Source organism: Pan troglodytes, chromosome 1 (assembly GCF_028858775.2).
Source record: "Pan troglodytes isolate AG18354 chromosome 1, NHGRI_mPanTro3-v2.0_pri, whole genome shotgun sequence".
Taxonomy (NCBI): Eukaryota; Metazoa; Chordata; class Mammalia; order Primates; family Hominidae; genus Pan; species Pan troglodytes.
The window spans coordinates 44,760,088-44,785,766 of NC_072398.2; the positions used below are offsets into that span (position 1 = coordinate 44,760,088).

At 48.0% G+C, this 25,679-nt stretch overlaps 1 protein-coding gene across 42 annotated transcripts in view; it reads left to right on the forward strand.

Annotated features, from left to right (window-relative positions):
- Window positions 1–25,679, forward strand: part of PLEKHA6 (pleckstrin homology domain containing A6) — a 160,499-nt gene that overhangs the window by 47,553 nt on the left and 87,267 nt on the right. The window contains exon 1 of one of the 42 annotated variants that reach the window (XM_016936767.4): window positions 755–24,638. The exons of the other annotated variants lie outside the window; for them this stretch is intronic. The gene's annotated coding sequence lies outside the window, so the exon portion shown is untranslated. Of the gene's footprint in view, window positions 1–754; window positions 24,639–25,679 lie in introns of those variants that run through there. 42 annotated transcript variants of the gene reach the window in all.

Here is a 25,679-nt window from a genome sequence, read left to right on the forward strand (position 1 = left end):
GGGGAGGCTCCCTCTGAGCAAAGTGGGCTGGGATGGACACTGGGGCCTCTCGGGGCATGGGGCTTTGAGGACGGGGGGACGGCTGGGTGACTCTAGGGGCATGGGGCTTTGGGACCTGGGGGGGACAGCCGGCTGACTGTTGACTCAGTTTCCATGTTCCCAGGGGCCTCTCTAACACTCCCCTCTCCATCTTTCTTCCCTCACTCCTTACAGTTGCTTTCTTTTTCCTTTCTCTTTTTCTCTTTTCTCCCTTTTACTCATTATTTACTTGGCAAATTTGAGCTCTGAAATAGGCCAAGCATGATTCTCTCACCTTCTATGTTCTCCCTTCCAAAGGACTTCTCTAAAAACTGAATATTCATCGTGTCCCTTCTGAACTCTCTGTCCCCTTTTCCACCAATTCTCTTTCCTCCAGAATGTTCTTCTCTCCTCTCCCAAGAGCTCTGGGATCAGTAGCACCAGGAAGTGTTAAGGGAGGAAGCAGCCTGGGAGGTGCCAGCTGTTTGCCCAAGGTGGGGTTGGCTGTAGCATGGGTCGCTGGGCTGGGCTGGGCTGCAGCATGGACTTGGGTGCTTAGCTCTTCTGTGTTCTTGTTCTTCCCACGCCTTCTGCCTCCTTTCTTCTTCCTGTTTCCCACTTCTGGTACCTACCTAATGCAGGCAGAAAGGCAACAAGGCATTTGATCAGTTGCTGCAGGTGCTGCTTGGCTGAGATGCTCATTCCTTTTTTTTTTTTTTTTTTTTTGAGACAGAGTCTCACTTTGATGCCCAGGCTGGAGTGCAGTGGCATGATCTCAGCTCACTGCAACCTTCGCCTCCTTGGTTCAAGTGATTCTCCTGCCTCAGCCTCCAGAGTAACTGGGATTAGAGGCATGCGCCGCCAACATGCATGGCTAATTTTTTTGTATTTTTAGTGGAGATGGGGTTTCGTCATGTTGGCCAGGCTGGTCTCGAACTCCTGACCTCAGGTGATCTGCCTGCCTTGGCCTCCCAAAGTGCTAGGATTACAGGCGTGAGCCAACGCGCCTGGCCGAGATGCTTGTTCTTTCCAGAACCCAGGGTACTGAAAGGCCAAACTCAGTATGAGGCTGGAGATGCTGTTTGTTTTCGGCTCTGAGCCAGGGTGATCTAGGGAAGGAGGGGTGCTTCACATCGGAAGACAGAATGAAGCTCCTCCACAACCTCATGGTGGGGCCTTGGGAGGGCTGCTTCCTCTTCGGTAGCACTGGCTCTACCTCTGTCAAAGGCTCTGAGGGGATCTGGCTATAGAAAGTGAGCTCTAACTTGTCACAGTTGTTCTGCTGGGAAGGGAAGAACAGCCTGAGGGTTCTCTCTACAAGTTCTCCAGAGCAGGACCTCCAGAGGCCTGGCCAGCTTAGAGGAGTTTATTGCACTATCGCCTAGCACAGTTACTCCTAATCTGTAGGGTCTGATTTATATTTTTAAAGCTTTTTATTAGAGAATCAAGCATACACAAAAGTAGAGAGACTGCTATAATAACACCAATGTGCCCAAGCTTCAGTGGTTTTGAAGTCTTCTCTTAGTCAGTCTTCTTTCAAGTATATTCCTGGTCCTTTCTGCCCTCTGACAATTTTGAAGCAAATCCTAGACAGCTGAATATTTCATCTCTAAAGAAAGGGACTTCCAGCTGGGTGCAGTGGTTCATGCTTGTAATCCCGGCACTTGGGGAGGTCAAGGCGGGCAGATCATCTGAGGTCAGGAGTTTCAGACCAGCCTACCCAACATGGTAAAACCCCACCTTGCAGCTTTTTGGCTAAGATCAAGTGTAAAGATAGGGACTCTAAGAAAAATACCAAAATATGATCACACCTAAACAAAATGAACAATTCCTTAATGTAATCAACTGTCCTGTTACTGTTTATATTTCCCTGATTATATATATATATTTTTCTAGTGTTCTTTTAAATTTGGATCCAAATCAGGTCCATTCACTGTGATTGGTCGTTATAGCATTTAAATCACTCCTAATCTGTAGGTGTTCTCTCTCTCTCTTCTGAAGAAACTGGATTATATGTCTTCTCTTTTTTTTTTTTTTTTTTTTTTTTTTTTTTTTTTTGAGACAGGGTCTCACTTTGTTACCCAGGCTGGTCTCAAACTCCTGGCCTCAAGTGATCTGCCCACCTTGGCCTCTCCAGTAGCTGGGATTACAGACAATGAGTCACTGCATGCAGCTTGGGTGATTGTCCTGTAGAGTTTTTCACGTTCTGGATTTGGCTGATTGCATCCTCATCGTGTCATTTCACATGTTATGCTGTCCCTGTAGTTCCTGTAAATGTAGTTAGATTTAGGGCTTAATCAAATTCAGGTTCCTTTAATTTACTTATTTGTGGGACAGAGGCAAGAATCCATTCGTGGTATGCACATCTATCAGGAGGCACACGATGTCTGGTTGTCTCTTTTTTTGTGTGATATTGGCAGCCTAGATGATCTTTGCCTAGCTCCATTAATCCATTACAGGCTAATTGCCTATTAATGACTCTCTAATTAGACGTTGCTTCTTTGATCTCACAGTAAGCGATCTTTTGCTTTGGAAAGAGGCCCTTCTCTGGGAGGTGTTGTTGTGGTAGAGGCTCTGGGGTGGCAACAGGATGGCCCACTCCCACCTGTTCTGGCTTCTCTGTGGATTGGTAAGACACGGGCCCCATGAAGGCCAGGTTGAAGGTCCTGGAAAGAGTCCTTTGCATTGCTTTCCAGTCATGTTTTAAGTCTTCGTACTGATGGAGGGAGTCAGAGCCTGAAACATTCCAAATAACTTTTCCAATTAGCTCTGAAGTACAGTTCAGCCATGTTTAATCAAATTAATGCTCAGACACAAATCTTTCCCGACTAGCCCCTATAATCACCCCAGGCTCTTTCTACTATCAGTGACCTAACAATAACTCTATAATAATAGCTTACAGTCTACAAAACATACACACACAAGAAGTAGTGCAACACAGAGGGTAAGAGTGGAGCTTTGAGGTCAGCTGGGTTGGCTGCGGACTGTGGCTCCACCACTGTCTAGTTGTTTGGCTTTGGGCAAGCTAGCTAACTTCTCTCCACATTAGTTTCTATCCAGCCTTATAAGGTTGTTATGAATATTAAGTGAGATGATATAAACAAAGAGCTCAGCACAGTGCCTGGGATATAGTAGATGTGCAACAAATGTCAGCTATTGTTATTTTGAAATCATCTACTCATAGCAATCTAGTATCTAGCTGCAAGACTGTGCAGACACTGCACAGGGACAGAGTAGCAGCAGACAATCGAAAGTTGACTGTGAGGCCGGGCACAGTGGCTCAAGCCGGTAATCCCAGCACTTTGGGAGGCTGAGGCTGATGGATCACCTGAGGTCAGGAGTTTGATACTAGCCTGACCAACATGGAGAAACCCCATCTCTACTAAAAATACACAATTAGCCAGGCATGGTGGTGCATGCCTGTAATCCCAGCTACTCAGAGGCTGAGGCAGGGAAACCCGAGAGGCAGAGGTTGCAGTGAGCCGAGATGGTGCCATCGCACTCCAGCGTGGGCAACAAGAGCGAAACTCTGTCTAAAAAAAAAAAAAAGAAAGAAAATTGACTGTGGTTTGGGTGCAATGGCTCACGCCTGTAGTCCCAGCACTTTGGGTGGCCGAGGCGGGAGGATCACCTGAGGTCGGGAGTTTGAGACCAGCCTGGCCAACATAGAGAAACCCCGTCTCTACTAAACATACAAAATTAGCTGGGCGTGGGGGTGCATGCCTGTAATCCCAGCAACTCAGGAGGCCGAGGTAGGAGAATCCCTTGAACCCAGGAGGCAGAGGTTGTGGTGAGCCGAGATCACGCCTCTGCACTCCAGCCTGGGCAAGAAGAGTGAAACTCTGTCTCAAAAATAAATAAATAAATAAATAAATAAATAAAATAAAAGCAACTTCTTTCCTTTTTATCCCAGCCAGGGTCATCAGAAAGCAGCCAGGGCTGCAGCTCTAATTTTGAGAATAATGAGGTTTTATCCAGAGAAGTCAGGGAACTGGCTTTCAGAAACACAGTGAGTCAGAGGATATGCCTCAAATGGGAAAGGAAAGCCAGCCATCCCAGCTCTCTGATACCTGCCCTGTCCTTTCCTTAGGAATGGGAGCAAGTGAGAAGAAAGGAGAGAGGATTGGGGTTTGGCTTATACTTGCTCTTGTATTTTTCCCTTTTGGAGGCCTGGGCTGTCTCTTGCCCTTGAGGCAGGCCCCCTGAGTCCTTGGTCTAGAGAGCTAGGTGGCTGTGCCTCCTCCCCAGGAGCTTGTGGTCCCCTGGGGCCTGGCACAGCTGCTCGCCCATCTGCCCATGCAGATCAGAGATGGAAATCTGCAGTTAGACCACTGGACACCACAACGTGCATGGACAGATGAGGAAGCCTGCTTGCAAGGTGCCAATCAATGACGGGGCTCTCAGCGCTCTCCTGGGCCTCAGTGGGCCAGAGACTGCAGGCCAAGAGGGGCTCCCAGAAGGGGCCCGTCGGCATCAAGGCTCACTTGTCCTGTGCTAGTTCCTTATCGCTGTCTACTTCCTGTACCTCTCCACATGTGGGGCACTAGAGACACAAGACACCCTCTGTGGGCCTTGAGAGGGAGACAGAAAGGAATGGAGCTGGGGATAAATCAGGAGTGAGGCCTCAGCACCAGGTGGGTGGGAGAGGTAGGAAGGACAAACAAGCAGGAAGCCCTGGTACTGCTTTCTTGGGCATTAAACGAGGAAGAATGGTGCAAAGTGAACAAAATGAAATGCTGTATTTCTGTTTCACTGGGCTCGCGCCTGTTACATCCTTGAGCTACTTCTTTTGCTGGGAGTTCAGCCTTGTGACTCAAGCATGTGAGCAGAGAGTGGCAGGGTTTCTATCCCAGGAGGAGGAGGAGGGGATGGAGAGAGACTGGGGAAAGGCTGAAACCCAAGTAGCTGCTTTGTCCACAATTCCCTACTACAGAGGCTGCCGTACTCAGCGCGCTTCTGCCTGGACCACTCCATGCCTAAGTGCGGAGGCCCCAGGGTTTGGGCAGTGAGCAGTTCCTCACCCTATTTGGATCATATAGGAAGGAGGGAGCTAGTGTAAGGATGATGAAAGGCAGTGAATGCTGAGTGAGGTCAAGTCCTAGTGCTGAGCTCCATACTGGCACACAGAAGGCACTCATAAAATATATATGGAATGAATGAATGAACCAACCAACCAAGGAGAAGGAAAGGGGTTTGATTACATTTATCCTCCGACTCTTAATTCTCTAGCTTAATCCCTAGCAGTCAGATTTAGGGCTTGGACAGCAAAAATTATTTGCTAGAAATGTGTTGTGAGTGGGTGTAAGGCTCAATGATCTATCACCTGGAGCACTACTTTGTGAATTAACCAGGCTTTTGGTTCTCTTCTTTCTCTTTTGTCTCCATGCCTCTGTGGTGCTCACTTGGGTTTGGGAGGTGGCACGGACTGGGGCAGCCATGCAAAGTCTTGTTAGAATGAGAGCTGGGAAGCCTCTGTCTATCTGTGCTCTCATGGCCCTTTTTGGGTTCTGAATATGGGTCTTGATTGTCTCTGTTTCTTTGCCAGTGCTTTGCACATAGTGGGCACTGATAGAACATTTGATGAGCTAAGACGTGACCGTGTGTTGGCACAGGCAGGAGGGAGAAGCTTCACTCTCCTGGCTGGTTGGGTCTAAGGGAGAGAGGAGCTGAGTGTCTACTTGTGCCCTCTGGTCTTCACAAACTGAAGGGCACTGTTGGAGCCGGGCTCTGTTTCAGCTGGCAGAAGGGGGCATGGAACTGGAGCTGCCCTCAGCCATGGAGAAAGTTGGCCACAGCAGGACTGGACACGTGGAGCGCTCAGAGCCTGCCTCACAAAGCAGCTTAGGAGAAAATTAAGTGGACTCAAGCCAGGGGAAGCATGGCTCACTGTGCTGGATGCATTAGGGAGACGGCTGGACAGGGTGAGGAATGGGGCTTGCTGTGGGCAGAGGGACTCTGCCCCTTTTGTGTTCAGCCCAGTCTATATGTTAATGGCAGCCCAGCGGTGCTTGGCTTTGGCAGCCTGGAAATGGCAGCTACTACTTCTCCCTATGCTGCCCTTCCACCCCTTGTTCGCCTGGGCCCTGAGATCTCTGCAGGACTAAGTGACCTTAGGGACAGGCAGAGTAGAGTCTTGCGCCAAGGCCTCCTGGGTTTGTTCACAGGCTACTCTAAGAAGCCACCAATAAGGAACTTTCTCAGGGCTCAGGGTCCTGAGCACCTTTAGAAGTTTCTAAGAGGATTTTGTCTTCCAGATAGGAAGGAAAACCCATCCAGATCTTATAGAGGAACCAAAGCCCAGCGAGGCAGTTAACGTGTGTGCTGAGGGCTCACCAAGCAGGCAGCTGGGCATTCGGGCTCCTAGTCCTGGGACCTGAGCTCTCAATATTTCTGAGCATGAAGATCTCATGTGGTGCCCATTGGTTCTTTGTCAAACCAGATATTTATTTACGTGAGTTCTTTGGTAGGACAACCAATTTTTCTCAGTGTGCCTGAGACTGTCCCGGTTTGAGCACTGAAAGTCCCGGGCAAACTGGGACAGTTGACCACCATGTCCCTAAGGATTCTCCCCCTGGCAGCCCTCTAAACCCAGTTTGCATTTCTCTTTATTGCTTTAATTGCAGGAAACATTTCTTCCTGACATTCGTTTTCTATGGGCTGACCCCAGAGAGCTGAACTTGTAGATAACTGGGAAGTAATGTTGCCTACCCAAGGTGCCTGACACTAGACTTTCCTATCTCTCAGGAGCTCTAAGACAATCAAAATAGTTGCATCTCTCTAAATGCAATTGGGGTAACTGAAGTACAGTGTGGAGGTGGCTCCTGCCTCTCCCTTGCTGAAAGCTCTGATCAAATTCTGTATTCCTGGGAGGCTGAGGCAGGAGAATGGCGTGAACCTGGGAGGTGGAGCTTGCAGTGAGCTGAGATCACGCCACTGCACTCCAGCCTGGGCAACAAAGTGAGACTCCATCTCAAAAAATAAATAAATAAATAAAATTCTGTATTCCTGCATCTCCTCTCTTCTAAGTAACTCAGGCATCATGTGATCTCCAGTCTCCTTTATCCAACACAGTCCCTAAGCCAAAGGACAAAGACACAAACAGGTGACCCAATACCCTTTTAATGAATGGAGAAACTGATGTCTATGGAAGGTTTAGTAAGCTATTGGCCTCAGGTCAGATAAAAACACCAGGATCCTAATCGACTTCCAATTCAGCACCTTTAGACATAAAGCCTTCAGCTTTTGTGACTTCTGGAATAGTCTCTCCACTTTCACTCATTTCTTCTGAATTGTATCCCTCCCAGATAAGACTTTGTCAGAGAAACTCAACCTCAGAGAAAACTGTTTCTAAGTTCTCTTCATTTGGTTCCTTTCCTTGTCTTATTGATGGTGAGACATTTCTGTCTCATCACGAGCTGCCTCTCTAATGGGAACTGCAAAGTAGCCAGAGCTGGAGTTTCCTATTGCCCAGCCCTGCCCTTCGTATCCTATCCCATAAAGGGCTTATTCATTGAGGCCCCTTTCTTTATCCTATTTATAAATCTTTTCAGCATGTCTTTGTGCCCAGTGACAAATCCTATTCTATCCTCTACTTCAGCCTTTGAGATACTAAAAATTTCCTTCCATCTTCAAAATCCCTTCACGATCCATAGCCCTGACTCTTACCAGGGATGCCTGGCAATCAAAGTCAGAGCAATCAAAGTCAGTTTCTGGGATGTGGACCCCAAAGAGGGCTCCTGAAGTCCTCGTGCAGCTGAAACACATCCCTACTGGCTGGACTTTTACTGCACCTCATCATAGCTAGGAGTGACTCATGCAGACTCAAGCAGAACCCTGGGGCCCAGGGCAGAAGTGTGACTTCAGGTCTCACTCAGCACTCATCAGAACACTCACTCAGTATGCTTGTAATTCGAATTGAGTGATCTCATGGATGAACTGTACTGGGCTAACTTGAAGAGCACAGCTCTGGAGTCAGTCTGCCCAGGTCCTTTCCAAGTCCTGCCACTCCATCCTCAAGCAGGATATTTAACCTGATTTTGTCTCAGGTTCCTCATCTTAAAACAGAGGTCATAACAACAACCATCTCAAAAGGCTGTTGTGAAGATCAAATGAGTTGCATTTAGAATTATGCCTCACACAAGTATGCACTCAATAGATAGCTATTATTATAATACTAGGTAGCTTACACCCTCTGCCATTTACCTCTCTAGTAAGCTGTTTATTCATTTGACAAACACATACTGAGCACCTATTATGCACCAGGAATACAAGTACAACCTTGTTGAAGCTTTCCAGTTACACAAGCAGTTTATAATGCCCTCTAATTTCACATTAGCTTTCTTTCTTCTGAAATGTCCATTTGGCTGTGACAGCAGTTGAGAAGTCATCACTTTGGTCCCATCTAGCTCTCAGTGATCCTAGTCTGCATGTTGTGGGGCAAAGGCCACTTGCCTTGGGAGTCAGAGGACCTGAATTTCTATTGATGATTCAGCTGGTAACCAGCTGGGATCTATTGGACAGGTTGCTTCATCTTTTCTGAGCCTCAGTGTCTCCATCCTACCTTGAGGGGTGCTGCGGAGATAAGATGAGATAACGATGCAAAAGACCTATTAAATGTCAGGTGCTAGGATGGAGCAAAGAGAAGACAGTCCTTGGGAGAGTGCCCCTTCTAAGTGCAGAGGGGGGCCTCCCCCAGGCAAGGCTCTGAAGATAATTAACATGAGTGCAAGCTCCCGGAGGGCACTGAGTGTCAGGGCCTAGCACAGTGTGCTGTGGCACATAGTAGATACACAGTTAATGCCTGCCACATAGCTGTATACCCTTAGCAAATGTTTGTCAAATGAATAAATGTGACATAAATGGCTCTAACCAATGTAAAAGCGGAGAAGGCATTAAGTTCCAAGGAAATGCAAAGCAAAGGGAAGGTCAGGTTTGGGCATGGTCTATCAGGGAGGGCTTCCCGGAAGAGATGACTTAGATTTAGGTTGGGAAGACCTTGCATCCACAGAATGATACTCCATGGGACAGGAAGGGAATTTGCAAAATGCGTAGGGCCAGTTAGCTTGGTTGGGGTGGGAAGAGCGGTCCCCAGAATAAAAGGAGTAGGATAGGAGTTTACATGGGCAGTAGCTACAATTGGGTTTTGAGAGAGTAAACACTTGGTTGGGGGAATGTGGAGAAGCATGTGTGAGGAGTGTGATTATGGCTGGTGCGGAGTAGACCACAGGAGGCCCATTATCTGCTGCCTGCCCATTAAGGAAAGAATCCCAGTGGCTGATAGCTCTGGATAATAGTGACAGTGGTTGAAGCTATGGGGGCCTGGGACTGCCTGAGACCACCGGCTAAGCAGCCAGTTTCTATTGTCCACTAATGGCACTTTGAAGGTGGCAAAAGCTGGATGGCAGCAGCCTGCTGTGCGACCCCACTGGCTTCCCAAGTCACGCCAGGGAGCTGGTGTGGCTCATTAAGAGTCCTGAGAACTTCTGTTGCGGTGGAAAGCAAGGGCACAGAGAACTTCCAGAAGGATGCCGGGGCAGCTAGGACTAAAGTCATCCAGTTTAGAGCCTTGAGGTGAATAGATCATCATTTCCTCCCCTTAAACAAGGAGTCTGGGCACAAATAGGCGCTCATTGTTAGTGTGTTAAATTGGGCAGCATGAGACTAAAGGGGTGTGTGTAGGGGGGCGGGTTCAGACGGACCTGAGGTCCTGTGCAAGCTCTGCTGCCTCTGTATGATATTAAGAAAGCTTCCTAACCTCTCTGGGCACCACTTTTCTCATATATGAAGTCAGAGTAACAAAGATTTTTGCCAAAGAGTTAATTCGAGGACTAGCTAAGGTGTAGATAACAGTGGCTACATAGCACATGGTAAACTGCTCCACAAGTGGTGGTGGTTTATGTTTTTAGTTTCTTCTCAATATTTTTTAGTCTCCTGCTGAGGGAGAGAAGGCAGAGCATGCCCTGCCGGAGCCCCAGGGGCAGCTCCTGGGCCTGCCTTTCCTGACTCAGCAGCAGGCTGGGCCCACTTGGGCCTGCACTGCCTTAAGCACTGGGGCCAGCAGACTGTGAGCCTGCCCTTTTCTCCTTTCTATTCTGGCAGACACACAGCAGACATTTATTAAATGCTTGTTGAATGAAAGATGCATTTGACATGGTCCTTGTCCTTTCCGTTTCACAGTCTAGCAGGGGAGATACACTTGTAAACAAAGGATGAAGAAAAATAAGATCAGATGCATAGAGTGGTTTGCAAACACAGAGGGAGGAAGACTGCCTGGGTGGAAGTAAAAAGTGGCTGTAGGGTCAGGTTTAGGTTGAACCTTAAAGTATGGGAAGGGTAGGGTGGAAGGGATGAGGTTCCAGCAGAAGAAACAGCATGCACAGAGGCTGAGATGCAGGAGGAAGCATGGGCGCCGGAACCAGATCAGCAGAGTCAGAGGCTGGAGCACAGAGTGCACTGCAGGGGGGCAGCAGGGGAGGCTGGAAGGTGGGCCAGCCTGTGAAAAGCCTTGACAGCCCTACACAGGAGGCTGAACTTAATCCTTTAAAAGTTATAAGCAGACATGGGGCACAATCAATTTGCGTCCTTTCCTCTCCTTGCTCCCATCCTTATGGTCATGTGCAGATCCTCAGGATTCTGAGGATCAGAGAGGCTTGTAGCCTGCCTGAGGGTGCACAGCATGTTAGCTGTGAGGTCAGAATGAGAGTTCAGTGCCTTTGGCTTCCCCTGAGTGGTGCTTTATGTAGTGGACAGTCCTGATGATGTTGCCTGACTCCCTCTACCATCCTTGTGGGCAGCCATGGCCTCTGGGTAACACTATTCCATATTCTGACCCGAAACAACAGCCTTGTCCATTTAAAGAGCCTAGTGTGATTGAGCCTGGACCTCCCCCTTCATCATCCGCCCCCTTCTTTGGCACAAAGGAGAAGCTACAAGATCCCTTGGAAATAGCCTCCTGCTTCATTTCCAGGTGCTGGGCTGCCTGGCATGTACCAGACTTGGCTTCAGAACATGTTTTTCAAAAGAGATCAGGCAGGCTTTGCAGAATGTAATGGCATTATTCTGGGTTTTTTGGGGGAAGGCTAAGAACCCCTCTCTCCCACTCCCCATTCTACACACACATACTCTAGAGATCGAGCTCCAAGAGTGCCGCAGGCCAGCCCAGTGTGCTGTGCGTACAAGAGGTCTCCACAGAGCACGTGGAGGGAGCAGTTGATGTATGAGCAATAGCCATGTGGGGAGAGATAGGGGACCCAGCACTTTCCAGAAAAGAAGGAGGAGCTGTGGGGCCCCACATGGGCTCAGCATAAACAGGGCTGACCGAAAGTTTCCCTATCTCTTTGCCCCAGGGAAATTCCAGAGAGAAGCCAAGTTGCTAAGTTATGGTTTCTAGTTGTTTCCCTGAGTCATGCAGGCACCAAGCCTTCTCAGAGCCCCTTCCTATAGAAGCCACTGCTCCTTCCCACCCACAGTCTCCTGGGGAGCTGAGCTGCGAGTATGGTGAATCCAGATGGAGGGCATGGCTCCTTCCTCAGGGCCCTGCTGGCACCAGCTCCCCACCTAAGAAGCACCCCCCATGCTCACCCCTACCTCGGGGGTTGGGAGTCAAGTGGAGGGGTCTACCCAGTGTACATTGCATGCCGCCATCCTCCTAAATCCACTTCCATCACCCAAGACAGCACCGAGCCTCCATTAAATAGGTGGACATGGAGGCATGAAGGGGTGGTGGAGCATAGCATTCCCCCCAGGAAGAGGCAGCTGGTTCTTTGTTCCCTTCCTTATGGTGGGAAAGGAGAGAATAAGGATGATGGGGCAGCAGTGTCTTAAGTCTTGTGGCTTCCTGGCCCCTTGGTGGCTGAAAGGCCACTCTGCTACTAGTGCTCTCTAGTTATATCCCGGATGGACTCTAGTAGGGCAGCCTGTTCCACTCGTCCCTGTTAGAATTAGACCCGCAGAGGGTGGTGTACCATGATTCCATTGAACTGGCTTGAGATGACCATGAGCTCCTGGTACCCACTCACCCACTCTTCCTCCCTCCGTCCTCATCCCTGCCCGCCCTGTCCCTTTCTCCCTTCTCTCTTTCCTCCCTCTGTATGTCTCCCTTCTGTCCTCCCTTTCCTCCCTTTCTTCCCCAAATATTTATTGAGAAATGTTTATATGCCAGATACCAGGAATGCAAAGATGAGTAAGACACGGCCACTGCCCTCAAGGAACTCAGAGTGCTGTGGGGGAGGCAGACATGTAAACAAATGACTGCAATGCAGGACAACAGGCGTGACTCAGAAATACCTGCTTCTGACTTACAGACAAAGCGCACAGGAGGGAGGGACCACTCCTGTTGGGTGGGGACAGGGGATGTATGGGGACTAGAAGTGCCTACTAGCTCTAAAAGAAGCCCGCCTTAATGGGATCCTCCCTCGCTTACGTTCACACAGTTGTGACAATGAGTAGGTCTCTTAATGTCTCTTGATCTCAATTTCCTCGGTTTTTAAAAAAATAGTGTATGTTTGGGGCTTACCACAGAATGAAAAGATATGAAAAGTCATGGGTTATACCCAGTATGAGGAGATAGTTAGCCAGCTCTCATTTGTAAGGACAGTGAATAGGACACGGAATTTTGGAGGAAACGGTCTATAAGACTGACAGCCTGCTCCTCCTCCTGCTCCCAGTGTTATGAAATGTTCCATAGCACAGGAAAGGACTGTGGGCGCCTCACGGGGAAAGGAGAGTGATTCCACAGTTACAGCCCACTCCTGTCTTCTTTCTCCTCTTTCCTTCCCACCAGAAGTGTCCACTGGGTTGATGTGGCACAGGGTCAGTTCTAGAGATGAACCGAGTACCTTGTTTTTGGGGGACTTTGCATAGTTATCAAGATGGGAAGGAAGCAAGGGCAGACTGGGAGAGCTAGGGACCACAGGAACTTGGAGATGGAGATTACCTGATTTTCTGTTCTCCCATTTACTGGACCGGAAGCCTTCCCTCTCTGCACTGCGGGCTCACTCATAGAGTGGCCCCTGGCAAGTCAGAGAATATTCCCCTCCTAACATCTCTGGACCATGGAGAAAATGAAACGAGACGTGCTCAGAAACAACCCGAGTCTTCCAGAATAAAGGGTATGGGAGAGATGTAATGTCATCTGGTCAGGTTTGTACTGTTCAAATTAAACGAGTACTTAATGCATTATATGCTATGAGCCTGTTAACCAAGTTTATTATCGCCAGCTATTGTAGTAGAAAGCTCTGGACTTTATATTGTGACCCTGGAGTTATTGTTTCCTGAATTCAAGCCACTTGAAAATTAAATTGCTTGGATTTGAGGCGAGTGCCTATGAGGCCACACTTATGGAGCCACCTCTGTCACAGACAAGGCCACCTCCTCAGTGGCCAAAACTTCCGAGGGCCGGCCTTCCCCTGCTATGCAAGAAGTTGGCTGCAAAGTGAAACAGACGCTGTAGTCCAGTGGTTCCAAGTCCAGACTTGGGAAGCAGAGTTCAAATCCAGGCCCTGCTACTTCTTAGCTGTGTGGCAACTTAACTTCTCTCTGGTTCAGTTTCCTCACTTGTACAGCAGGGGTAATAATAGTACCTACCCTGCTGAATTGCATGTGGAGTAAATGAGCCAATTTGAAGCCCTTGGCCCTGTGCTCTCGGATCCTCTACACGCTCTGTCCAGCCACTGCTCCTCCAGTGACCTCTGTCTCCTTCTCTAAAGCCAGGACAGACACCTGTGAAATCTCCTGGGCACTGGGAATTGGACTCCAAGAACAGATTGTCTTTGGAGAGACACTTCTTAGCTTCTCCCACATAGTGACTTTCAGTTTTTTCCCCACCCTACAGAAGGATATTTACCTTGTAAGCAAAGATATTCATGCACGCACGTGTACACACACATGCACTCATGTGTGTATAAGTGTATGAAATAACACTTTTATATAGCACTTGTGTAAAGTACTTTTCCAAATGCTCCATGAATATGGACTAATACAGTCCTCACAATAACGATATGAGGTGGATACTGTTATTGTCCTCCTTTTAAAATGAAGAAATGGAAGCATAGAAAGATTAAGTGGCTGAGTCAGGATTCTCATATTGTGTGTGTGTGTTTTAACAAAAGTATCCCAAAATAATACTTATTCTTACCAAGTGCAGTATACACTACGTTCTATTCTGTTCCATTAAATTTTTAAGAAATGCATTTTTCCCATGTGCCAATTTGGATTATGTTTTACTAATTTGAGTTCCCAACCCACCGATGATTCCAAAGCCACAGTTTGAAAGACACTATCTGTAAGACAGGGTAGTTAGAGGAAAACTTCTGAGGAAAAAGAAATGGCAGACTTCCTCCGTGTGGCTTGTGTTCAAAGGTGGGTGGAGATCTAGCCGGGAGTGTTGGTGGGGCTCTGAGATGGATGAGAAGGTGCCTCCTGTTCCTAGATGTGAGGTTCTAAAGAAAATAGGCCCAGACCCTCAGAGCCGGCTGAGGAGGTGAAGGCTACAGGTGGGGCCGAGCTTGCATTCCTGGTTGGGCAGATTCTGCTGATAAACTCTCCGAAGAGGCTTGGCTGCTGGAACAACATCGCTGATTGTTATCTTATCTCTTCCCAGACTCAAATCAGGAAAGGCTTTCCAAACTGGAGCCCCTGCCTGGAGCTAGGACCCAGGGCTGCTAGCTGTCCCTGAGGGCCTCTTTAGGCCTGGATTGGTATTCTATCAGCAGTACCCTATGCTTAACTTTTTGGTTTAACTTTTTGAGACATTTTTATATTTACCAAGTTATTTTATGCACAGAAGAGCTGAATTTGGTGAGCACAGGTTCCATTCCATTCTACAGGTGGGGAAAAGAGGCTGAGAGATGCTCAGTGATTTGGTCCAGGCTGGAGGAGACTGGAAGGTACCTCCAGATGTCCAGTTCTGGTTATTTCAGCTGCAGATGGCACGGTAGATTATGTGATTAGCCTTGGAGATGTTTAAGGAGTGGATACGAAGAGGCCGCTTTATCTGCCTGGGGTTCATCATTTGGCTTCTCCGTTCTTCAGCCCTAGTTGCCCCTGGTAAAATACCAGTAGGGTGATTGAGTCCCACCCTGGGATATCCTAACGCAGATGCCAAAGGAAAGAGGAATCAGCTGACATCTTTATTGATTTCCCTAGTGGGGAATGGGTTCAAATAGGTAAGTTTGATACCTGTATTGAGCTCTCCAGTGGAGAATGGGCTTAAATTCCAGTTGGCCAGATGAAAGTTAAATCAAAGACTGGGAGGCCAGAAAAGATGGAAACCGAGGGAAATTGTGACCTTTTAGAAGGATCTCCATCTCTCTGGAATGAGTTAGCCAAGTCACTGTGCCAATGAGTGGGGAGGCAGGGCAAACTCAGCTCCGGAGGCTCTGCCAGCTCTGGGTGGTGCTGAGTGAACCCTACCCCCACATATCCTGCAAAGGCACTGGGAACAAGGGGTTGGGTACCCCTGGACTCACCCATTGAAAGCATTTCTCCCGTGTCCCTATTCTGAGCGGCCTGCAGCTGTCTTTCCTGGCAGCTGTCTCCCTGAGCCTACTTGGGTTTCTTGTGGGCACAGGGAGTGCTCCAACACCCACTCTCCACATCCTGTATCGAGAAAGTCAGGTTCTTACCCAACCAGGGCCTCTCCTCCCCTTGTCAGTCCCGGTGTTTCTTTTAATAGTTTAAAAAGTTAGAAAAATATTTTTCAGAGCTTTAGTTGCTCCTGAGAAATTCTAGCTTCCTCCCACTGGGAGTGAGCCTTCAAAGATCATTTATCCATTGATCAACGAGAAAATATTTATTGAGCGGGAGCCACCTCGCGCATTGCATTACATGCATCGTGGGACTCCACACTCTGGCCCCCAAATACCCGTCCAGCTTCATTTAGTTATGAGGAATAAGCAAGCTCATAAATAGGAAGCATTCCCACAGTGTCCATAGTAAACACACAGTAAATGTTTATAGAATTATCGTTACTTCCCAACACGAACCTTGACCTAGTCCAGGTACCCCAGTAATCTCCCGTCTCCTTAATGTGACTCCCTCTAAAACGCCCAGCCTCCTCCTCTCATGCTGTCGTCTCCACGCTGTGGCCTCCCCTGGGCATCTCCCCGGCTCCCCACTCACGCTGCCCTCATCCCAGGCTGCCTGTCATGGGAGGATGGTTTTGTTGGTTTGCTTTTATCTGTATCCACTCTCTAGATTAGGGTTTCCTTGAAGGTGGGGACCACATCTCTGCTCAGTCTCTAGCACTGTCATGCTCAGGACATTTCTAGGGAATGACTGGCTAACATATGCCTACAACTTCACGGCGGAGGGGGTTTTCTGTGGGCTGGGGCTGTTTAACTGAAGCTTTCTGGAAGAGGTGGCATTTGAGCTCAGCCCTAACACAGTGTCCACCGGCCTTCCCCTGGGAGATTTGGATTTAACAGGCATCTGGGGGAGAGGGAAGGGGAATGACGCTGCCAGAGCAGGAATGCCTAAGGCCTTTCGGGGAAATGTTGCAAAGTTCAGTCAGGTTGAACTAGAAAACTTACACATGGAGCCATAGAATATGACGTTTGAAAGATGAGTGGGGACGTGCCGCAGTGGGCCTTGGATGCCAAACCGTGGAGGTGGACCCTTATGTAGCAGGCAGGGGAGGGGTAACCACTGAGGATTTCTGAGCAGGAGAGTCACATGATGAAACAGGTATTGAGCCATAGCCAGTGGAGGGGAAATTGGCTTTAATTTTAAAGGCCAAGGACAGAGTCCTAAATGTCCTCTTATCACCCATTTCAAGTGATTCTTACTATCTAACCTAAACCATTCCTGCTGTAATCAAAGTCCAGTTTGTCTCACAGGAACTGGAAAACAGCTGGACAGGGCTGTCATTCTCCCATTTCTGCCAGAGAGAACCCACATATCTTGGTGTGGTGCAGGAGTGTGTGCCAGCGTTCCGAGCCAAGCTGGCAGAGCTCTGGATCACATGAGGGCACCGAGGCCTACATTGATACCTCTAGGGGTTGGGTTTGGAGTCACTGAAGCCCCTGTGGAATTAGAAGACCTGGATCCGTCCCTGAGTACTATTCCCTACTCCCCAATACCAGCATACATGCTGTCCCCGTGAAAAGCTTGTGGGCATCCAAACCAGCATCTCTACCACCCCTGCGCCATTGTGGAGGTAAGAGATGAAGTGGATAAAGGTCTCTGAGGCAGGGAGATAAGGGCCTAGAAGAAAGACAAGCTTGACTCAGGGAAGGGCACAGGAGAAGAAGTTAAGGAGGATTCTGCTATTTCTCGCCCCAGCTTGGTTGGGGTACTCATCTGACACCTGAGAGTGAGGTCCACCAGGAGCTACAGAGGCAGCAGGTGTCTGTCTATTCCCCTCCAGTCTCCTTGGTTAGACCATCCCCAGGCCAGGGGGAGTGGTGGCCAGTTAGGATCAGTCTTGTCGTTCCAGGATCCTTCTCTGCACTTGCTGTTGGCCCAGTCACTCCATTGTCGTCTGCAGGAGTATTGGATGAAATTCCAGAGACTTCAGTCTCTAAAGAAGAAAGCTTTTCTAGAACAGGGAATTTATTTCTCTCCCCGGGCTCACAGGGGAAGTGGAACATTCCATTTGAAGGGTGAAACAGGAACAGGTGAGCTACAGTTCAGACAACAGGACTCTGAGACACAGGTTGAGGGAGTGGCTGAGCCACTCACGCTGTCCACCTCTGTCTTTGCCATCTTCTTATCAATCTGTTTGAGGGTACCTTGCTTCCTGTGCCCTGATCTCAAGATGCTAGGATGGCAGGATATGGCTCTGGGACCCCTAAGGAAGACAGGTAAGAGGACATCCCTCAGAAGATCCTGCCCCTCCCCATCTGGGGACCCTCACTTTCCCACCCACCAGTGCTGCTGTGTCCCACAATTCTGAGGGCACCGTTCACATTGTACTATATGGGAATAGTACCCCCTGGGGTTGTGCAGAGGCCAGGAAGTCTGTGCCAGCAGATAAGTAGGAGGGCAGAATCGGACACTTTTCTGTGTTCTAGGCAAACAATAGAGACCTTTCCAGGAAGCTCGGGGGAGGGAGCTGCCTGTAAGAGGATCCCCGGGGAGATGCTCTGTGGGGTGGCTTGAACGGGTTTCTGCATTTGCTGCTGCTTGCTTAATTAGACACCTACATGGTGCTCTCTGCTAATGACCATGTCTCCCAGGGAGATGACAGATAGAAAGGTGGTTAGCTGCAGAATGTCAGGTGAAAATCTCAAAGACAGCCACCTGAGGATGGGGGCATGGAGGTGGAGCATCATATGATTTCCTTGGGCTAATATGGAATATAGACTGCCAACAAGAGAATTTTCTCCCCAGGGACTGAGAAGAGAAGCAGTAGCCTCAAGGTCAGCTTCTTTCTTCAATAGTAACATCTTGTGTGAGCTCTGAACTCCTGACTGTGGTTTGTGCTCTTGAGAAATGGAGAGGTCATCCCTATGTTCAGGGAGTCCCCGAGGCCAGATGAGCCCAGGAATGTGCATGTTTCTGGAGGTAGGCATCCTGGAGTGGAGGACAACCCGGTGTTTTTCCAGCACCCTGTAAGTTAGGTTGAAAAGATGAGCCGTGTGGGGAGGCCTGACTATTGTGTGAAGTGCATCACTAAGATGGTGAACTCCAACAGGGCGATTAGTCAGGAACCATCCTGGGATTTGGAGCTGAGCTTTGGAAATGGGCTAAGGGCTGGGCACAGTTGGTCCCACTTGTAATTCCAGTGCTTTGAGAAGCTAAGGTGGGAGGAACTCTTGAAGCCAGGAGTTCAAGACTGGCCTGGGCAACGCAAGGAAGGAAGGAAGGAGGGAAGGAGGGAAGGAGGGGAGGGAGGAAGGGAGGAAGGGAGGAAGGGAGTGAGGGAGGGACAGAGGGAGGGAAAGAAAAGAAAAGAAAAGAAAGAAAATGGGCTAAGGGCCTGTGCTTTGAGAAGCTGAGGTGGGAGGAATGCTTGAGGCCAGGAGTTCAAGACTGGCCTGGGCAATGCAAGGAAGGAAGGAAAGAAGGAAGGAAGGAAGGGAGGGAGGGAGGGAAAAGAAAAGAAAAGAAAAGGAAAGAAAAGAAAAGAAAAGAAAAGAAAAGAAAATGGGCTAAGGGCCTTGATGCAAATGCTTCAGAGCTTCTCAGAGAGTGTGCTAGAGGCAAACTGATTTCTGCTGATGACTCGGGAAGTGGCTGCATTTTGGCGTTTGTGATTCTTCTGTGCCTGTCCCCAGCACACTCTAGCCCATCTTTGTGGAACTGGGATTGTTGGGATATGGGTAAAGAGGTCCTGTGGTCCTCTCCTGGGTGAGCCAGCCAAATACTTACCAAAGCAGCGCTGCCGAGAAAAGGTGCCAGGACCCAGGTGAACGTTGTGTTTGTGCTGCCCAAACAATGCCATGCTTCATGGGGTCCTGAGCATCCCAGCCCTGTAGTAAGGCCTGGAGCCAGACCCAAGCAAGGGCAGGTTGTAGGAAAGCACAGGACTGTGTGCCACTTGTGAGCCAGAAAGGTGTCACTCTGCCATTGAGTGTTTCTGGAATGCTTTGAGTGGTTTTGCTCTTGTTTCCTCCATCCCAGGAAGGCCTGAACACCCCCAGAGGGTGGAATCTGGAGAGGGACAGTAGGATTTCTGTGTGCCGTTTATCTCTCCCATGCTTCTGATGGAAATGATGGAAATAAGCATTTCTGCACATTTCAGGGACAGAGTGAGGTTGGCAGAGATGATCGACTGTCATGGAAGCCTTGGACTGTAGGGAAAAGACTGGGTTTTGAAGCTGAGTAGACCTAACTGAATTTTGGCTGTGTCACTGACTAGTTGTGTGATGCTGGGCAAGTTAGCTAACTCTTCTAACCATGAGTTTTCTGTGCTATAAAATGGGAATACCACCACCCACCTCCAGAGTTTCTGTAGGAATTCAATGAGACAATATGTATAAAGCATCTATCCAGCACTGGCTCAAGCATTAGGCATTAGCATTTTGTCATGTAGCACCAACTTAATGCCTATAGTAGGAAGGGTAAGAAATGGGCTGAGACCAGAGGAAATGCTTTTGCACGAGGGATTCAGTTTAGATCTTAGGATGCATTTTCTGAGTTTAAGGATTTTAGGGCCCGCATGGCCATGGGTGATTGTGAAGTTTCCTCCTCTAAAGAAATAAAATGATTCCCTTTAGAGTGTAATCTTAGGGCTTTCATGTTGGGAAGTAGGAAAAGGAATTATATTCAATTTCATTCAATAAACATTTTTGAGCAAAGGTACTTTCAGTTCCAAAGAGTTGATGATTTTGTGTGTTTAAAAACCCTTTGAACATCTTGGAAGGAAGAAATATTTGAAAACTGTATTGTATTTGGCAGTTATCATTAGTTTTTTTTTGTTACACTCAAGAAGCCTTAATCTGCTTAGTTCTGAAACTAGAAACAATGAGTAGAAGCAGAATAACTTTTTTTTTTTTTTGACACAGAGTTTCGCTCTTGTTGCCCAGGTTGGAGTACAATGGCGTGATCTCGGCTCCCCACAACCTCTGCCTCCCAGGTTCAAGTGATTCTCCTGCCTCAGCCTCCCGAGTAGCTGGGATTACAGGCATGTGCCACCACACCTGGCTAATTTTGTATTTTTAGGAGAGACGGGGTTTCTCCATGTTGGTCAGGCTGGTTTCAAACTCCCGACCTCAGGTGATCTGCCTGCCTCAGCCTCCCAAAGTGCTGGTATTACAGGCATGAGCCACCTCGCAGAACTTTCTAACAGCACTCTTCAACAATGGAGCAGGCTACCTTCCAAAGTAGTGAGTGTGCTGTCTCTGCAGGAGTTCAAGCGGCCTGTGGATAACCATCTTTCACAGTGGTTGCTGAGGCCTTTTCCTGCACCGGCTGGGAGGGCAGACTGCTTAATGCTGAGATCCCTCCAAAATGTGGGAGGCTCTCATTCTGGGATCACCAAAATCTCCCAGCTGAGGATAAGGGGTTTCCCTAACTCTAGGCTAATGCACTAGAGATTGGAATTAGGGCGAGTTCCTCCCCACACCCGCATCATCACCGGAGGCATTCTTCCTGACTTCCTTCTCCAAAGCAGAGCCTCTTTTCTCTCCCTAAATGTCCTTTACTATGATTTTTTTTCCCAAAGTCTTTGAGCTTTTGTGTACTCTCCCTGCTGCATGTCTCAGAACCGGCTTTTATTGTAGATGAGTCTTTGCCCTCTGTTCCTAATCATTTCTAGCAGGATGAGAGATTGGCAATCAAGCAACTATTTATTGCATCTCTACTACGTACAAGGCATTTGTATAGGAGCTGAGAGGGAAGGCAAGGAATTGCAATAAATAGTCCAATCCTTAAAAATCTTCAGTCTCTCTTTTGGAAAAACGTTTTTGGCGTAAAAAGTCAGTTGAGGGTCAAGGTTGTATGTAAATGACAGTTGAGTGGTAAAGACAGTAGTAGGAATGTGGGAAGGGGAGGGAGTAAGAGATGGCCAGTAGTAGGCTGAGGCACTTTGGTGAACTGGGCCAGTGGATTTCAGATCTGACTGCTGTTGGGATGAGAGACTGAAATAGAAGAGTCAAAGTTGACCTGGCAGTTATAACCCTGTTTAACCAGGAGAGTTAACATTGACATTGATAGAAGTAAGAGTGAACTTAGATGGGGAGCCCATTCATAATTGATTTTTGTTTTTTTACTTGCATGCATAGTAGTCAAACAATATAGAAAGGTATTCAGTGAAAGTCTCTCTCTCGATCTATCTCTGATCTATGCCCAGTCCCCTCCTTGGAGATGATCACTGTTACCAGTGTCTGCTACATCCTTCCTGAGAGGCTGTAAGCTAGGGGCCGGCCAACTGTGACCCATGGGCCACATCCAGCCCACTACCTAATTTTGCGTGACCCTTAAGCTAAGAATGGTGTTTATATTTGGTGCTGAAAAAAAAATCAAAAGGAGAATGATGTTTTGTGACACATGAAATTCAAATTTTAGTGTCCACAAGTAGAGTTTTATTGAAACATAGCCACACTCATTCATCTATGCTTTTTTGTTTCTGCTCATTTGTTTACTTATGAGTGGCTGCTTTTGCACTATGATGGTAGCATTGAGTGTAACAGGGACTGTATGGCCTACAAAGCTAAAAATATATATCTAACCCTTTACATAAAAAGTTTGCTGACTCCTGCTCTAGGCAAATATAATAATATTGGTAGTTGTTCACATAAATTATTTCTTAGTCCAAGAAGCATCATACTAAATTGATACTATCTTCATTTACCGTATCTTGTACAGTTCCTTCTCAATATGGTCATGCATTACTTAATTTTGGGGCTACATTCTGAGAAGTGCATTTTTAGGCAAGTTTGTTGTCATGCGAACATGACAGTGTACGTACACAAGCCCAGGTGGTATAGCCTACTACACACGTAGGCTTTATGGTGTAGCCTATTGCTTAAACCTGTACCGCATGCTACTGTACGGAATACTGTAGGCAGCTATAACACAGTGGTATGTGTGTACCTAAATATAGAAAAAGTACAGGAAAAATGCAGTGTTATAATCCTATGGGAACACTTTTGTATATGTGGTCCATCATTGACCAGAACGACCTTATGCGGCGTGTGATTGTACAATGATATATTAGTCAGTGGGTGGTCAATCTTAATTTGATTGTAGCATGCTGAGTTTAAGGTTCAGTCTGGTTACCCTCAGGAAAATGCTCAGTAGGTGGTTGGGCTCATGGGACTGAAGCTTGGAGCCTGGAGGTTGAGATGCGAGGGAGACCTGCAGGGAGTCTTCAGTGTGAATCTGTCTATGACCTCAGCCTGCACGTCAAATATTTCCCTTAACAGAAATGAAGCATTACATGCTGAGCACTGTACAAAGTAAACTATGGATGTTAATAGAGTGACAGAAAGACAATGAATGAGAAACATGAAACCAGCCACTGGAGGAACAGTAAATACTACAGGCAATTTAGAATTACCTTCTTGAGGCCGGGCGTGGTGGCTCACGCCTGTAATCCCAGCACTTTGGGAGGCCAAGGTGGGCGGATCATGAGGTCAGGAGATCGAGACCATCCTGGCTAACACAGTGAAACCCCGTCTCTACTAAAAATACAAAAAAATTAGCCGGGCGTGATGGTGGGTGCCTGTAGTCCCAGCTACTCGGGAGGCTGAGGGAGGAGAATGGCGTGAACCCGGGAGGCGGAGCTTGCAGTGAGCCAAGATTGTGCCACTGCACTCCAGCCTGGGCAACAGCCAGACTCTGTCTCAACAAAAAAAAAAAAAGAAAGAAAAAGAAAAAGAAAAAGAATTACCTTCTTGAATCAGCTGGCGACTGGAGGTAATGTGGAGTGGTGAGCAGAGTGGGAAGAGCAATGGGCATTTACTGAGTGCCTACCATGTGCCCATGTATACATGTTACCTTATTTACTGTGACTCAGGTGGGATCCTTAGCCTCATTTTACAGATGAGGAAACTGAAGCTCAGAGAGGTTAAGTGATTTTTTTTTCTTGCAATCAGTGATCCAAGTGAGTATCTAGTTGTATTAAAGCATGGTTCCAACTGACATTGATTGATTGATTGACAGGGTCTCGCTCTGTCACCCAGGTTGGAGTGCAATGGCATGATCATAGGATCATAGCTCACTGCAGCCTGGAACCCCTGGCCTCAAGCAATCCTCCTAAAGTGTTGAGATTATAGGCATGAGCCACTGCCCGGCCCATCTGACTTGTAAGCCTCTTATTTTCCTTCTACCATCCAAGATGCCCAATCGGGCTGGGAGTCACTCCCTGGCTTTGCCAAGCCATGTCATCATCCTGGCCTCAGCTCTCTCATCTGCAAAATGAGGCATTTGTTACAATTGCTACAGTCCCTTCCTAGTCTCACCTGGCCTAATTCTATTATGGGTGGAAACACAAAAGAAAGGGGAGCTCCATAAGAAGGATATGCAGAAAATTGGGAGAGGTGAGGAAGACAAATTTAGCCATTTATATATGTCAGACCCAGTTATCTAGAATCGGATCCTTAGGAGAATATTCCCTAATATGGAGGAATAGTCTCAAAATCTCTGCTCTTAAGCTGGAGACTTGCCTGTTGCCCTTATTGCCTCGATCCTGAGTGCCACTTAAGCACCTGGACTTGAACTGCTGGAGGGGTTGGGGCTGGGAGAGACAGTGGAGAGCACCTGGCAGGGCTCTCTCCCAGTGCCTGCACCTCTGGGCTCAGCTCCGCTGGGCTAGCTCAGCTTAGGGTTTCAGGAATTGCTGCAGCTAGAGGGCTGTCTGATGTTTCCAAGGAGCAGGCGGGTAGGGAGTGAGGGGAATGCGAGGGCGGGTAAGCCATCAGACCCGAGGAACTGGGGGTGTGAGTGTGTTTATATAGGACTTGGCCAACCTGCAGTTTCAGATTTCAGAGCCAGCTTTATTGGGAGACGTTCCTTAGGTTTTCAGTTAGCGCTGGAGCAAGGAGAGAGCTGACACCAGAGTCTTCCTGGAAGGCTGGGGGAATTCTGGAATCCCGGGCTCTCTCCCTGTCTCCTTCCTTCTCATGGGCAGTGCATCCGCCACCCTTGGCAGTTTTCTCCGATCAGAAGTATTGCTTCACTCCTTCTCAGTCGGCAGTCTGCGTCTCCCAGCTGGGTCCTGACATCTGGCATGGAAGGTAAAATCTAGGGTCCTGGGGATCTCCGCTAGGAAGAACTGGGGCCAGCCAAACTTTCAGTGGAGAGGACCCGGGAGAAAAACTCACATGTTGGGCAAAGAGCAGTATTTCACAGTAAGGCACATATGAATGAGTGTGAGTGTGTGAGAGTGAATGTGTGTGAGTGTGTGTGTGGTGCAGGTACTTCTGTTAATAGTTGGGAAGCAAATCTTTTACCTGTTCTTCCTCTTTCTTTTACCTCTTCTTCTTTTCATTTATCCCTTCTTTCTCTCCTAGCAAATAAGAATATTGCATAAATGTTCATCTTCCTCGGGGTCTCTCATTAAAAAGTTAAAGAAAATGTCTAATTTCTAGAAGGTGACTATTTTCTCCCTCGGGGGTAGGGGGCTGCAGAGGGAATTTAGAGACATAAGTACAACCCATGTGTATCCAGAGGACTGATGCCCCTAGGGTAAGCCCTGGATTTTGTAGGTGCTTAGAACACTTGTTTTTTTAATTTTAGATGGTGGGGAATGGTGTACATGTACAGGTTCATTACGTGGATATATTGCATAATGCTGAGGTTTGGGCTTCTGTTGAACCAGTCACCCAAATAGTGAATATAGTACCCAATAGGTTTCTCCCCCATTTTGGAGTCCCCGGTATCTATCTACTGTTGTTATCTTTATGTCCTGGAACATTTCTTATAAATCTACCTGTAAAGCTGTCTGTTGGGAAGGTGAGATCCTTATGCATTCCAGCATGGTCTCCATGTGAAATTAGCTTGAACCAACCCAAGGGATCAAAGCTATGAGGGGCAAGTGGCAGGAGCACTTTCTTCTCAGTGCCTCAGAATTGGGCAGGATGGAGGCCAAAGCCTTGGAAGAGGGGGAGGAGGAATTGGCATTTTGCCTGAAAGCAGAAATTTGGGCGAGACAGGTGATTGGTGGATGGTGGGTAAGGCTGGCTGAATGTGGCCCCGTCTTCCTAGGGTTTGTGTGGTGTTTCTTGGTGGCAAGGAGCAGAGATCAGAGAACTGCCTTGTACAGGGGCTGGTGGGTG